We start from the raw sequence: 15,603 nt of genomic DNA, 5'->3' as shown, positions 1-15,603 counted from the left end.
GGGAGAGACATCATTTTCTACTTTGAGACGCATCAAGCACCCGTGCAATCCATACCACAGGTGAGCGGATATAGATGGGGAAGAGCCTGCAGACAAGAGACCAGATCAGAGCATCGAGGACGGGGCTCAGGGGGAGTGGTAGTTCTATTCAGGGAGGAGATGCAGCCTTTGATATATATAGCACGCAAGGATGAACATGCTAGGTACATGTGGGTGAGGCTCAGGGCAGAGACGGGCAGATACCTCTACATTGCTATTTGTTACTTTCCTCCTAGTACGTCAATATATGCATCACCTATTGGACAATCCCCCTTTGCTATTTTGGATAATGACATATGGGAGTTTTCCAAGGATGGTGACATTATCATACTAGGGGATTTCAATGCTAGGACGGCCCACCACCAGACAATATTTGATGATACTTCCGAGGAGATGCTTAGGGAGCTGGACGTCACAGAGATGGGTCTATCTAGATTATCACAAGATGAGGAATACACTGAATATGGCAGATACTTGATAGATATGGGAACCACACATAGATTGGCCATTGTGAATATTTTCGACAGCTGGTGGTTTTACTTGCTTTCCATACCGACATGGTGCCAGCACAGTGGATTATGTTATGGCCCAGCCAGGTCTCATTCCATTCTTTTAGGATTTCATGGTGGGCACTAGGTCCGTTGGAGTAGTAGTTGATCATGCTATCTTGTCTTTCACCCTGACCTTTCAGTTCAGCACAACTCCATTGGGAGAGGTCCCCACACACACTCGGTATACATTCATGAGGGAGACGGATTCTGTGTATATGGATGAGATATACAGGCAGCTATGCACCCAGGAGCCGGGACGGCCACTAGAGCTCATTCAGATACTGACAGAGACGCTCCATGATGAAGCATCAGAGGCATACCCCCACAGCCAGCCCACACGGAGACGATCTGGGAGCATGCCCCAGAACAATTGGTATGATGAGGAGTGTAGAGAGATGAGGATCAAATTACAGAGGGAAGTGCTCATGGGTATTACCACACATAGATAGTCACGGATTATCTTTCGCCGCCTAGTGCGACGAAAGAAAAGGGCTTATCTATCTCAGCCAGAGCGAGATCTGTATCAGCTATTTATAAGTCAGGACTCAGGCAAAGCGTGGAGGCTATTCCACGAGCATTCACCACCACCAACGGTCACCTCCACTGAGACATGGGGGGAATATGCCACATCTCTCTACACAACATCAGGTCAACCACCTCTGTCGGACCCACTAGAGACATGCCCGGAGACATGTTCTTTCTTTACTGCCAAGAGGTAAGGAAAGCCATGGATGAAGACAAGGAGAGCACAAGATCATGATGCTCTGGTAGCAGAGCACTTCATCCATGCCAGAGATATACTTGCAGAGCTCTCGGCTATGATGCTTAATCAAGCCATGTATGAAGGCTTCCCGGAGACTTGGAGTATGTCTACGATTGTGCCTATTTTCAAGTCAGGAGATCCCATGATTCCCCGGAATTATCGCACCATCCTGGTTGGTCACACATTAGCTAGGCTGTATGCATCCATTCTTGAGCAGGAGCTGAGTAGATGGGCAAAGCGAGAGAGCATAAGAGCACTAGGGCAAGCAGGTTTCAGGAGAGGTTTCTCCACTCTTGACTAGATTCTGACACTCGGAGCTATTATTGAGGAGGATAGACACCATGGCAAGAGGATCTATTGTAGCTTTGTGGATTTCCGCAAAGCTTTTGACATAGTGCTGAGAGCCAGACTTATATGCAAACTACAGGACATAGGTGTGCCTACAGAGATGATATGGGGTATTCTGGCTCTATATAGGCAGATCAGTCCCGCATTACCGCCACAACAACAGATCCATAGAAGAGCATCTAGCGCCTTGACGCCGTCGTCATCGACACCATCCTCGTCGTTGACATCGTCATCGTCATCGTAGTCCCTATCTTGACGACAACATCTTCGTCATCGGCATCGCAGATCCCTATCTTGACGACGACACCTTCGTCATCGTCATCGCCATTGCAGTCCTGGACTTGACGACGACACCATCGTCGTCATTGTCACAATCACCTTCGTCATCGTCATCGCAGATCCCTATCTTGATGATAACAGCTTCGTCATCGTCATCGTCATCGCAATCCCAGACTTGACGACGACACCATCGTTGTCATCGTCACAATCACCATCCTCGTCGTCGTCGACATAGACCAGCAATACCTGTCTCGGGTGTCGTCGTCATCGTCACAATCACCATCCTCGTCGTCGTCGACATAGACCAGCAATACCTGTGTCAACATCACCGTCTTCGACACAGAACCATCGTCGACTTCATTGTCTTCGACACAAATGCCATCGTCGACAAAGACCCTTAGTACCTCGTCGTCGACTTCATCGTCTTCGGCATAGACCTTGTCGTTGACCTCCCTATCTTCGACATAGAATCCGCAATACCCGTCGTGGACTTCACCGTCTTCGACACAGTACGTCGTCGACTTCGTCATCGACAAAGACCCTTAGTACCTCATTGTCGACTTCATCGTCTTCGACATAGACCTCGTAGTCGACCTCCCCGTCCTTGACATAGAATCCGCAGTACCCATCGTTGACATCGTCTTCTTCGACATAGACCATAAGCACCTCGTCGTCGACATCATCGTCATCGACATAGAACCTCAGTACCTCAGTACCCCTTCAGTACCTCAGTCCCCAATACCTAGTACCCAGCATCAGTAGCATCAGTACCCATTAGCATCAGCATCTCAGCATTTAGTCATTGTAGTAGCATTTGTGCAATAATAAAGAAAGTACTTGCTCTGGCAACAGAGCAAGGGGGCCCTTGAGGTTGGGAGTCGACATCCCTTTGTCGTCTCTTTTCTCTCTCTCTCTCTCTTGTCTCTCTTTCTTTCAGTTCAATTCAGTCTTTTCAAGTGAAGTAAAGTGTCCCTTGTGTTTGTGTGCGGAGTACTAGATCCGAGCAAATCCTTATTCTCTTCCGCTGCACCTGACAACTGGGTGCTCCAAAGATTTCACCTAAAGCTTAGCTATTGGAAATTATCAACATGGCCATTGCATGTGCGTCTTAGGATTGTCCAATGCATTATGATGGCTTATGTGCAGTTCTATTTACCGCTTTTTTCCTAGCCTTGGCGGTGTCTTGGGTCTCTTATGTCTTGTATGTTGGAGCATTTCTGACACATCCTCCCATAAGAAGGGATTGCGGTTTTTGTCCATGAATAAGTTATGCACACCTAAGTGATTGGGAGGGATTAACATTTTGGATTTACGTCGACATGTTTTGGCTCGGAAAGCTATGCTCTTGCCTGTTTTGGTGGAGCAACAACAGCCTTGGACAATCATGGTTTCTCATTTGTGTGATGCTATGGTCATGCCGTCTTTTGGTCATTGGCACCCTCCGTATTGGGATGTGGTCTTTGGGTAGCGTGATGGCCATATTTCGGGATGTCCCTTCACTTCGTCTCTTGTTGCAGATTGGAAGGCCGTTACCTTGTTCTCATCCTGACATGGTCGTCAATCCTCTCAAGGTAGCTCACTTCGGTTGGAGAGTATCCATTGGAGTAAAGCATTCTCTCTTAGCCTGGTTCAACGCTCTCCTAGACAAGTATACTTTCTTTCGCAAAAAGGGATTTGCCAGGTTGATCAAGTGGTGGATGACTCGGAATCGGGATAGGTTCTTTCTTTTCCTGCTACCGCTCTTCGTTATGAGCTGGGACCTCATTATCGGCATTTGTGGCAACAAATTCAGCAGCTACTTGCTGATGTTTCTCAAGTACCTCCATTACTTGGGGGCTAGGCTTTTCGATTGGCATCTCGCTCGTTCTCCGTTGGACTACATATCGGCGGGGTCAATTTATGCTTTGCTGCAGTGTGATGCATGGATTGTGTCTCATGGAAACCAATTGTGGTCACTCTCCAAGTCTCAATTGTGGTGCTCATACTCAGTTGGACTGGCATCTCGCTCATACTTGGTTGGATTGCATATTGGCGGGGTCAATCTATGCTTTGCTGCAGTCTGATGCATGGATTGTGTCTCATGGAAATCAACTGTGGTCACTCTCCAAGTCTTAGCTATGGTGGCAGAGAATGTTATCTCGCATTTGGAAGAATCACCTGCCATTGAAGGAACGCATTTTCTTATGGCGATGCATGGTGGGTGCTGCACCAGTTGGTACTTTGTTGCATGTATGATGCATTGCCTCATCTCTTGTGTCCGATGTCATGGAGCTGACGAGTATGTTACGCACTTGCTTCGGGATTGTCGCTACTCGCGGATTTTTATTGGGCAAGTGTCCTTTGCTCTGCGCCTTTGTTTCCCATCCGGAATCTTTCTAAGACGGTTTTGGATGTTTGGAGTTATCCAACCGCCACAGTCTCCGTTTGAGGTCTTCGTCAGTTGGGTTAGATTTTGGGTTATGTGGACCATATGACATCAGGATGTTTCATGCACTGGAAATTGACCCTTTCCCTTACTTCAAGTTTTCACTTGGATAGGCACTACACTACGCTTATGATGTGGGAGACATCACTCTTGAAGCCTATGGGATTTTCTTTGATTGTTTCTAGATTTAGGAGCATCACGATGCTCCGTCTCTTGTACTTTATTAATGTGGGTTTTCCTCGCTTTGAAGTTTCCCACTTGTAAATTAAATCAAGATTTACAAAAAAAAAAGTTGTGTGTCTATCTCATTAAGTAAAAAGAACCTTGTCTATGTACTTAGCACTCATCTTGAGCTATCACCATCAATCACTTTTGCAACACCTAACATTGGTATCGAAGCTCTTTGGCAGTGCTTTGGTATTATCACTCAAGAAAAGAACTTAAAGAACATAATTTTTTTTTGCTTCTTTGAGATTGCACGTAACCCAAGAAAACTTGGACGTGTAGATCTCTCTAGTCTATGCTTTTGAAGAGTGGCAGGTAACCCAGAAAAGAAGGGCTTGTCCAACCTCCCCACAATCATCCATTCCAGTCATCGAAAGTGGACCTTGCACAATGCGGCAGGCCAATCGACGTGAGGTGGGAAAAAGCAACCCTAGTGTGAGCGCAAGGCCGCCAAGGCACCCGCAGAAAGGAGTTGAGCTTGGGTAAGAGATAAAGCCTTATTAAGCCAGATTGCAAGCAATACCAAGGATCTAGTACCCCAAATATCGAAGAACACCAAGTACCCCAGTATCCAAGTAGTCAATGCGTGGGGATCACCAGAGTGGAATGGATACTTTGCGTGAAGGTAACGAGTCTGAGGTTGGAGAAGAAGTTTCTACACTAGGAGGGCCGTTTCCGGCTCCTCCCCATACTGGCCACGGATTGCACCAAGCTCTACGGAGGCTTTGATGAAGTCAATGGTGGAGATGATGCTACAACAGGAGGCTCAACGGGCCGTAGTCGAAAGGGAAAGAAGGGCTCTAGAGAGGGAACGTGAAGCTCTTCGTATGGCTGTTGAAGAAAAGAGGGTAACTATGGAGCTAGAGCGTGAGGCCCATAGAGTCCAACGCATGCAAGACTTGGTCTACGATTTCCTCTTCTCGAAGGGCAATCATCCAAAAGAGGCCGACGACGCTTACACTAGGTGGAGATGACGACTCCAACAATCTAGTCACTGAAAGGTTGATTTCGGTAAGTATGAATGTAAGAAGGATGCATCAATGATTTATTCTTGGTTGCATCAATTTAACGCGTACTCATGGAAGGAGCTTAACCTGTCAGCAAGGCTCCCTACTACTTGAACAAATCTCAAGAAGAGGAGTTAGAGCGGCAGCTAAGCGACCTGGTGGCGAGGGGATCCATACGACCTAGTGCAAGTCTATTTGCTACTCTTATTTTGTTTGTCCGCAAGAAGATGGATCTTCTCGTTTGTGTGTAGAATACAAGGCACTCAACAAGATCACAGATAGAAACAAGTTTCCTCCCTCGCATTGAATGTATCCTCGATAGGCTCAATGGGGCTAAGGTTTTCAGTAAAGTCGATCTCAAGACTGGATACATCAGGTATTCAAGGGTGACATCGACAAGACTGCCTTCAGGACCGAGCGAGGGTAGTGGGCGTATGTTGTTATGCCTTTTGGATTGACAGGTGCCATGGGTACTTTCAATCGTTTCATGGTAGGTCGTTTTGGTGACATGATTGGTATATGTGTGTTCATTTTCCTTGATGACATTCTCATTTTCTCAGCATCTTGGGAACAGCATGAGCGGGTTGTAGAGAAGGTTTTAGCCCATTTAGATCAGTGCCAACTATCACCAAGACGTGTATATTTCTTGTTGCCTTCTTTAAATATATATATATTTATTTTATTTTTGCTTGTTTTCCCCGAAACCCTTAAAAAGGTGCAAGTGGACATTGCATGGCAAATGTGAAATGGCTGCAACCAAATGGGTTTAGGCCAGTCAACACTGAATTCTGATGAATATGGAAGCATGTGTGCTGCGCCTAAATGGAATTTGGGCCGCGCCACGTCATTGCCACGTGCACATCTAACCTATGTGCATGTGGACAAGCTGTTCCTACTTCTAGGGTTTAGGAAGCCTAGGAAGTGTTTTGGAATCCTTGTGAGCCTGTACGCCGGCCGTGCATGTCCAGGCACTTAGAGTAGTTGCATACCCTCTGATTGCACAACCCATGATCACTAGCATGACATTCAGTACCAAGCATGAGCATTTTCCAGTGCACAAAACCTTTTTTTACCAAAGTACAGATTTTTCACTTATTTATTACTCGTTGACTTAGAAAGGAGTCCCTTTCTGGTGGGGACCGACAGAGGTGATTGCTGTTCAGACACTTAAGGAAAAATTGACTACTAAACCAGTGTTGGCTTTGCTAGACTTGCAAAAGCCATTCAAAGTATATTGTGATGCTTGTGGTCATAGTCTGGGAGCGGTCTTCATGCAAGACGACCATGTGATTGCTTATGGAAGCAGAATGTTTTCAAGGCCAGAATTGGTAGCACAGATTTATGAGAAAGAGCTATTGGCAGTGATCCATGCTCTTACACAATGGCGACATTATCTACTGAGAGCTGATTTCACGGTCTTTACTGATCATCAGAGTCTACGCTACTTCTTGTCACAGAAGCAACTTTCGGAAAAGCAGATGCGGTAGGCTGACAGCTTGTCATAGTTTCATTTCCAGATTGTCTATGTTCAGGGACAAAAAAACCTAATGGTAAATGCATTGTCTCGGAAGCCCCTCGTCTTGGCTATTTCCGCGATCCATCATAGAAGCTTCGAGGATATGGTTGACCAGTACGCCACTGATCCGGATTTTAACGATGTTTTTATTCGGATACAGAATGGGGAGATAGTGCCAGCTATTCCATACGGGATGACTATTTGATGTGACTTTATTTCCAATCGTGGGATGTTGGAGAGCTTGCTCGACCCAGGATAATGCACCTATATAAGGAGGGCATTGGGCACCATGAAGAGACAGAAGAACCAAGTGCAGAAGGCTTAAGAGCTCAGCCCAATAACGCTCCTCAAGACCCAACCTTGTCGTTTTTCTCAAGCAGTCAGCAAGCCTGGCTTTTTTTGCCACAGATCCCTCAGCGTTTCCAGATTCCAGCCTTGGCGTTTTGCATCAGCAATTCAGCCTTAGCCTCGTGGTGCCACACCTTGCCCGAACCCGATTCCTCACCGGACTCCCACAATGCCATCAGTTCAGTCAGTGTTTTCCATCAGTTTTTTACATAGCCTAGTCGTTGCCGTCGTCACTGTCGTCGTTGCCGGCCCAATTGCAGATTTAGTCCTAGGACAGCGCTCAGTTTTCAGCCAGCCTCAAGCCTAGCGTTTTTTGACTTTCAGCCCTCAACCTTTGTCGTGGTCGTCGTCGACATCATCGTCGTCAAGTACCACAACATCTAGAAGCATTGTATCAGACCTTTGTGCAATCTTAAGCAAATACCTCTCTAGCAATAGAGAGGGGAGCCCTTGGAGAGGGGTTTGGGACCCCATCTGGTGTCGTCTCTTCTCTCTCTCTCTCTCTCTCTCTCTCTAGCATTCTCATGCACTTTGCACTCACAGTTTGCATTCCACTCTCTTGTTTTGGTCATTGCACATTCTCTTTCTAAACAAGGAAGGCTATATCTTCCTCGAGAGCAAAAGGAACCTTGAGCACCCATTGAGTACTCATCTTGATCTTACGCCATCATTCACCTCCGCTGCACATTACATTGGTATCAGAGCTCTTTGGCAGTGTTCGGTATCATCACTCTAGGAAATCACCCGAAGCGGAATGGATACTTTGCGTGAAGATGATGAGAGTGGAGTTGGAGAAGACGAAGTTTCTACACGAGGAGGATTGTTCCCCGATCTTTCCCCATCCCCATCTACGCCAGGGATTGCACCAAACCCTATGGAGGCTTTGGTCAAGTTGATGATGGACATGATGCTACAAGAGGTGCAACGAGTCGCCATGGAAGAAAGAAGGGTAGCCATGAAGCTTGAGCGTGAGCAAGCACGCATGGCGGCCGAAGAACGAAGGACAACTATGGAGCTCGAGCGTGAGAAAGCACGTGAGGCTCAACACATAGCGACGGCCGAAGAAAAGCGAGCGGCTCTAGATTTAGAGTGGGAGGCGTAGAGGAATCAACGCATGCAAAAGTTGATCCTACAGGTACTCACCCCAAAGACCGAGCCAGTCAAAGGAACCGATGAATCATCTCGTAGCACAGGTAGAGGTGACGACTCCAACAATCCAGTCACTGAAAAGTTGACGTTTAGTAAGTATGACGGTAAGATGGATGCTTTTGTGATTCATTTGTGGTTGCATCAATTCAATGCTTACTTTGCAACTTACAAGAAAACAAGTAACAATAAAGTTTTGACGGCTGCCATGTATCTAGCAGGTGATGCCATTAATTGGTATCAAGCTTGGCAGGAGTCACAATTGGTTGAGCACCTTGAGCATGCCGAGGAAGGCGTTCTCTCTCTCAGTTGGAGCGACTTCCAAGACAAGCTCAAGGCTCGCTTCATGCCACCACAATACCTAGATCAGTTAAAAGAAGATTGGGGTGGTCTCAAGCAAAATGGATCTCCTGTCATGTCTTTTTCTAACTGTATTTTGTAGATTGACGTCCAATTGCGCAAATTGAATGCAGAAAGAAAAGAGGCTTTCCTTTTCGGGTTGGACGAGTACATCAAGTTTGATGTGCAAGTGTTTAGCCCTACGGACTACAACATGGCAGTGGTGATTGCCCTCACCCAAGAAATGAAGCACAACAAAGGCAAGCCTAAGGAGGCCAAGTCGTCTCAGAGTACCTCTCAGAACCCTCAAAACCCTCAGAACCCACCGAATGGTAAGAACGGTAAGACCAATGGTAACATAACGGTAACTCTTCTTCTCAATCTTCTAGAGCACAGAACTCTCACAATGAATCTAAGGGAAAGAACAAATCTCAAGATAAACCTAAGTTAACACCGGATGAAAAGTCTGCTCAAGGAATTGTTGAAGGATGGTTAACTCTAGATGAGAGCTGCTTATGGCAAAGAAGGAAGATGCTATCAATGTTACACTAAGGATCATGTTAAGAAAGATTGTCCTAAGAAAGCACCACCAAAATCAACCACAGAATCCACATCTTCTGTCAGCATCTTGATTAACCCAGAAAGTACACCATACATTTTTGATAAGCACCTTGACGAGTCTCTCTTTAAATGTTATGGTCATGTGAACGGTCAACGTGTTGTGGTCTTGTTTGACTCTGACAGTATGCATGATGTGGTCAGTGATTCTCGATATAAAGACATATAGTTCGATATAAAGAATTTTGCACGCATTGCTGCACCCATGAGAGATGTTTTGAAAGGGGTGAAAACTCACCGACAGCGTGTTGTTTCGCCCGAGGCAGCCATTGAGGCTTTTGAAGCTCTCAAGGTTGCGGTGACTGAGGCTTTGTGTCTGATCCTTGCCTCTTGGGATGACCCCTTTGAGGTATGGACGGATGCGAACGTCGCCATAGGAGCTGTGCTACAATAGCATGGCCGTTCAGTTGCATTTCTCAGTAGACAGTTGAACAATGCTGAAAAGAATTATTCTCTGTATTATAAGGAACTTCTCTCTCTCATTCATTCTCTCAAGCATTGAAGCATTTTTTGTATGGTAGAGAGTTTATTGTGCGTATTGATCTTCAAGCCCTCAAATAGCTTCAATCTATGCGTAGTGCACATTGGAGTGACCGCCAAGCACGGTGGTCTCAGTATTTTGAGCAATTTCAAGGTTTGATTGAGTATGTTCCAGGTAAAGCTAACCACGTTGGAGATGCGTTAAGTCGCAAAGGACATATTGTGACTTTTGAGACAAGTTCAACCATCTCTAGTCAAGGTGTCTCTTTTGACAGCATGAAGAACAAGTATGCAGATTCCAAGTTTGGTAAGCAATGGTTGCAGGCTCTTGCTTCCCAAGGGTCTTTTGTATTTTTGCCGCCATCTCTGTGTGTTGCCTCCTCTTAGGCAAGCCATATTGCACGATGCACATGATGCACTCATGGGTGAGCATAGAGGCATGAGTACCACTTTAGAAAAGGTAGAAAGATTCTTTTTTTGGCCTAAAATGCGAAAGATGTGTTCAAGTATGTCACACAGTGTTCCATTTGTCAAAAGGTAAAAGCTCCTCGGGGTAAGCAGGAAGGCCTCTTGCTACTGCTGCCTATTCCCGAAGGGCCATTTAAGGACATCTCCATGGATTTTCTGACTAATCTTACATAGCACAAGATGTAGCACGTCTATTCATTAAGCACTCGTATCCCCTTTGTGGTTTGCCAAAGTTGATTGTGTCAAATAGGGATGTCAAGTTCACGTCTAACTTTTAGAAAGCACTTTGCCACCAAGTTGAATTTTCATCCGCATTTCACCCACCGTATGATGGTCAAAGTGAGATCTACAATCAATTGGCTTTTGATGTTTTGAAGTCTTATGTGCATGATCAACAGTCTCATTGGGAGCAATATCTCCCGTTAGTTTAAGCGATTTTGAATGACTTATATTCCACTGCCATTGGTAGAACCCCGTATGAGGCAGCATTTGGCCGTCCGTTTGAGTCTTTGTTGACTCAATCGGTCAGTCGGTTGCCTGATGCCAATGCTGAGAGCTAGTCTTTGGATGAGATTACTGAGAGTGAAGCTTCGGCTAAGCAAGGCTCATGAGTTTTATTCTCGTCATGCTAACAAGCATTGTCAGGATGTTATTATCAAGGAAGGGGATTGGGTCTATCTTAGGATCATGAAACAACGTCTCAAGCAAGTAGGAAAGAAGTGTCAAAAGCTGATTTTCGTATGTATGGTCCTTTTCCAGTCATTAAAAATATAAATAAGGTTTCTATTAAATTGTAGTTGCCTAACTCATGGTCAATGCACAATGTTTTCCATGTTTCTTGGTTGAAGTTGTTTCAGGGAGACCCACCAATGGACATTTCTGACGAAGAAGAACCCGAGATCATTGATGAAGCAGAAGTCATGGACCCGGAGCAGATTTTGCTACATCGGTTTCGCCGTGGATCAAAGAAGCAAGCACGACAATACCTTATGAAGTTCAAAGATCGAGGAATCCACGAGGCAGTGTGGGTTGATGAAGCATTTTTCACGGCTTACCTTGAGTTGTTGGCAGACTACAAAGAAGCCATGCAGCTCGGTACCAATACCTCACCTTGAAAAGGGGGGGATGTCACGTGCACATCTAACCCTATGTGCACGTGGACAAGCTGTCCCTATGCTAGGGTTTAGGAAGCCTAGGAAGTGTTCTGGCAACCTTGTGAGCCTGTACGCGGGCAGTGCATGTCCATGCACTTAGAGTAGTTGCATACCCTCTGATTGCACAACCCATAATCACTAGCATGACATTCTGTACCCAGCATGAGCATTTTTCAGTGCACAAAATCTTTTTTGCCAATGTACACATTTATCAAATGAGTGACTTTATTTCCAATTGTGGGCTGTTGGGGAGCTTGCTTGATCCACAACGCCATCCGTTCAGCCAGCGTTTTCAGTTTTCAGCCATCATTTTCAGATTTCAGCCCATCCGTTTTTTGCATAGCCTCGTCATTGCCGCCATCACCAGCACAATTGCAGATTTCAGCCCTAGGACAGCGCTCAGTTTTCAGCCAGCCTCAGGCCTAGCGTTTTTCCGTTTTCAGCCCTTAGCCTTCTTCGTCGTCGTTGTCGACATCATCGTCGTCAAGGACTACAACATTTTGAAGCATTGTACCAGACCATGTGCAATCTAAAGCAAATACCTCTCTAGCAATAGAGAGGGGGGCCCTTGGAGGGGTTTGGAACCCCATCTGGTGTTGTGTCTTCTCTCTCTCTCTCTCTAGCACTCTCATGCACTTTTCACTTGGTTTGCATTCTACTCTTGTTTTGGTCATTGCACATTCTCTCTCTAAGCAAGGAAGGCTCTCCCTTCCTCGATAGTAAAAGGAACCTTGAGCATCCACAGAGCACTCATCATGAGCTTACATCATCATTTACTTTCGTTGCATAATACAGTCATTGACAAATTTTTAAGTTAGGAGGGCTAGGAAACTGAACTAGTGGACACATGTCAATAGAAGAGCTGGCTTGGAGGCGCCCAAAAGGAGAGTGGGGGCTGCTTTTGGCTTTCGTGAGTGGATTTTCAGGTTCACAGTTTTAGTGGAAAGTTTGCGTTCTCCCTTGTCTCATGTAGCGGGATGATTCCCATCTCTCTCGCCCTTACACATATGGTAATGCCCCACTAGTTGGGCTCCTTAGATGACTATGTAGAGTCTTGTGGGTTTTATGCACGTTTGTGAAGGCAAGGGCCTTTTGAACAGGAACCGGATTAGCTTATTGTTATTCCCTACAAGCCCATTGCGACAGTTTGCGAAACAGGATAGTTTTCTCGTGTGAAAACTCATCCAAATCAAAGGGAAAGTGTCCTATAGCGTGCGGGAGGTCCTTAGACACTTAGAGACGTGTTTGCTCCGTTCAAAAAGATAAAAAACAGAGAATTTCAGCTTGCTGAGTTTAATTGCAGGTTTAGGATTTTGTACCTAAGCTGCAAAATAACACCTTGGAAGCTTTGGGGAAGCCTTGGGGTGGTTATACAGGAGTTTGGGCACCTATCAGTTTAGCTCAAGCATTCTTTGAAACAGGGAGATGTTCTTCTTGATTCTCTGAGTTTTGGTTCTAAGTTCCACAAGTATATTTTATTTTGAAATTTGGACTCACCTACCCTTTGGTTATCCACTTACACATGTAGAGACTATTGGAGAGTAGTGACAGCTATCCAAGGTCCGGGTGTTCTCCCTTCAGAGGTAGATTTGGAGCCAGCTTGGGAGTTGGTTTTCGGGACTACTTCCTTACAGTTCTAGTGGCTCCATGTGCAGCGGACAAAATTGACAATCTATTTGGTGGCTTTCTATAGCACCTTGTTCTTCTCTTGGAGAGCTTGGGTGTAGGGTCTTTAGGTCTTGCCGTATTAGTTGCAGTCTCGGTAGTGATGTGTGTTCCTTTAAGCTGGATGTTTCTTCCCGATTCACTTTGAGAGGGGGGTGATATCCACTCGAGATGTGTTCTATACAGATGAAGATCAGTAGGAGTTTTCACTCTCAGTTTTGATGAAGTTCTTTCAGATACAATTTGCAGTTCATCATTCTATATGGTGGTTAGTGCAGCTCCTTTGTTCTTCGACATCGGACAATTGATTTCTTACTTGCCTCGGTTGTCCCATTCTTTGGAGTTCCTATAGCAGCTTGGAGATCTTGGCATGTTGTATATGACCGGAGGTGCAGGTTTCTGCCCCTTTCCTCGAGGGTGGAGCACTTGAGAGTTGGGAAACGATCCGTTAGTTTATACCTTTACCCTTAGTTTGATGCATTCTCTTGGAGCGGTCACCAACAATACCTTCAAGAGATGTTGGTTGTGCGACTTGTGAGTCTGTTGAGTTGAGAAGATTCTTGATAGAGCTGGATTTACTTTTAGCGGACATCATTTTACTTCTCGATCGTCTTTCAAGGGTAGTGGTTGGAGGATACTATGGTGTCCTGTATTGTTCGACCTCAGATTTCTGTAGTAGTATCCTCATCCTCTCTTTACACTTGCAGATTGCTCACTCTAGCCTCCTGGTCTGTCTTCCTTTCAAGGAGCTGAGAGGGGGTGTTACAGTTCAAGCATCTCTCTGAATTCGTCTAGTCGGTCCCAGTTTCTCCTTGGGACAGGTGTTAGGGAGTGGGGGCTATTTTGTGGCTGTGCGCGGCCAGTGTGAGGTTGTTCTCTCAGGTTGGGATGTGTTTAGCCATGTTCAGCTCAAGGTTTTGGCTTGGTTCCATGGCCATTAGGCTCCTGTAGGCTGGGAGTATTTTTCCCAGCCTTGCTGCTTTTTTCCCCACAACCCTAGTGTGTTTCTGGTGCATCTTTCCCACCAATTCCCTATTTTTCTCCAGTCTTGGCTGGTGGACAGCTGGCCGACCTGGACTTATGGGAGTATATATGAGAGGGCAAGGGCACTAGGGGAGTATAGAGTGCACAGGCCCTTGGGTGTAGGGCGCCCCTAGTGGGCAACCTTAGGGTACAGGATGGGCAGCCTGGTAGCGTTTTTGCTACAGATCAGCCTCAACATTTTCTCAAGCACCAACGTTTTTCCCTCCCAGCAGTAGGGTAGCACATAGGTAGTTGCTGGGCAACAGGGACATCCTTCGTGCGTTTTTCTCTTAGAGCATCTACACGAAGAGGATGTGATCACCTAGCTGGCGAGCACCACAACAGAGATGCAGGCACCGAAGAAGAGGTGTTCCATGTTGCAGCTGATGGGCAACAAGGACATCCTCCTTGCGTTTTTCTCCTTAGAGCATCTACATGGAGAGGATGTGATCACCTAGATGCAGAGCACCACAGCAGAGGTGCAGGCACTGGAGAGGTGCTCCATGTTCTCTATACGAGACATCTCCCTCTTTCTCGAGATCAGTTCTCTTGCTAGGAGGAGACATCGCCAGAGCCTCGCTTTCTTAGGAGTCTAGGGCAGCCCATGTGGAGACAGTGTCAGTGGTCTCATGTGCAGGAGAATTGGCAGTGTCAGTAGGAGCAGGAGGAGTTGGCAGTGTCAGTAGCAGATTGCCCTCAAGACCAGAACAGGGTACAATTGATTATGATATCTCTCATCTAAAGCGTCACAGAAAAGGAATCGAGTCCCTAGCTATAATAGAAACGAAAATCTCTTGAAAGACTATGAAGCTGTAGGCTGCAACTGGCAAGTGGTACGAATAGTCTCTTTTCTACCCAGTATCTCCATGAAGGGTTGCTTCAAGAAGAAGAGGCGGTTAAGTTGCCATGCAATACTCCTTTGATGGTGAACAACGATGGCTTGAATCTGCTGACGGTAAGGAATGTGTAAGCATGGTCCTTGTGGTCATGGAGGTCTCATTTTACAAATGGCAATGGCCTTGTCCACCATTACTCCTCTAGGGAGGTGTCTATGACAGGATAAGTTGGTGGATGTTTATCATGTCTAATATTCTTTTATAAGTATTCTTGTTTGCCTCTCTCTATTTCTTCATGCTTTGTTAATGTAGCTTACAATAAGGGTTGAATACAGACAGTATTGGTAAAATACACGTCCGTTTTTGCATAATA

The 15,603-nt window shown here is 45.9% G+C and overlaps 1 protein-coding gene across 15 annotated transcripts in view; it reads left to right on the top strand.

The window, feature by feature from the left end:
- Positions 1-15,603, top strand: part of LOC147439388 (uncharacterized) — a 258,172-nt gene that overhangs the window by 84,244 nt on the left and 158,325 nt on the right. The window lies entirely within an intron of this gene.

The sequence above is a fragment of the Adiantum capillus-veneris genome, chromosome 16 (genome assembly GCF_014529385.1).
Source record: "Adiantum capillus-veneris isolate H3 chromosome 16, ASM1452938v2, whole genome shotgun sequence".
NCBI classification, from domain to species: Eukaryota; Viridiplantae; Streptophyta; class Polypodiopsida; order Polypodiales; family Pteridaceae; genus Adiantum; species Adiantum capillus-veneris.
Note: the sequence above shows the minus strand (reverse complement) of the source record. Positions and strands in the feature narration are given on the sequence as shown.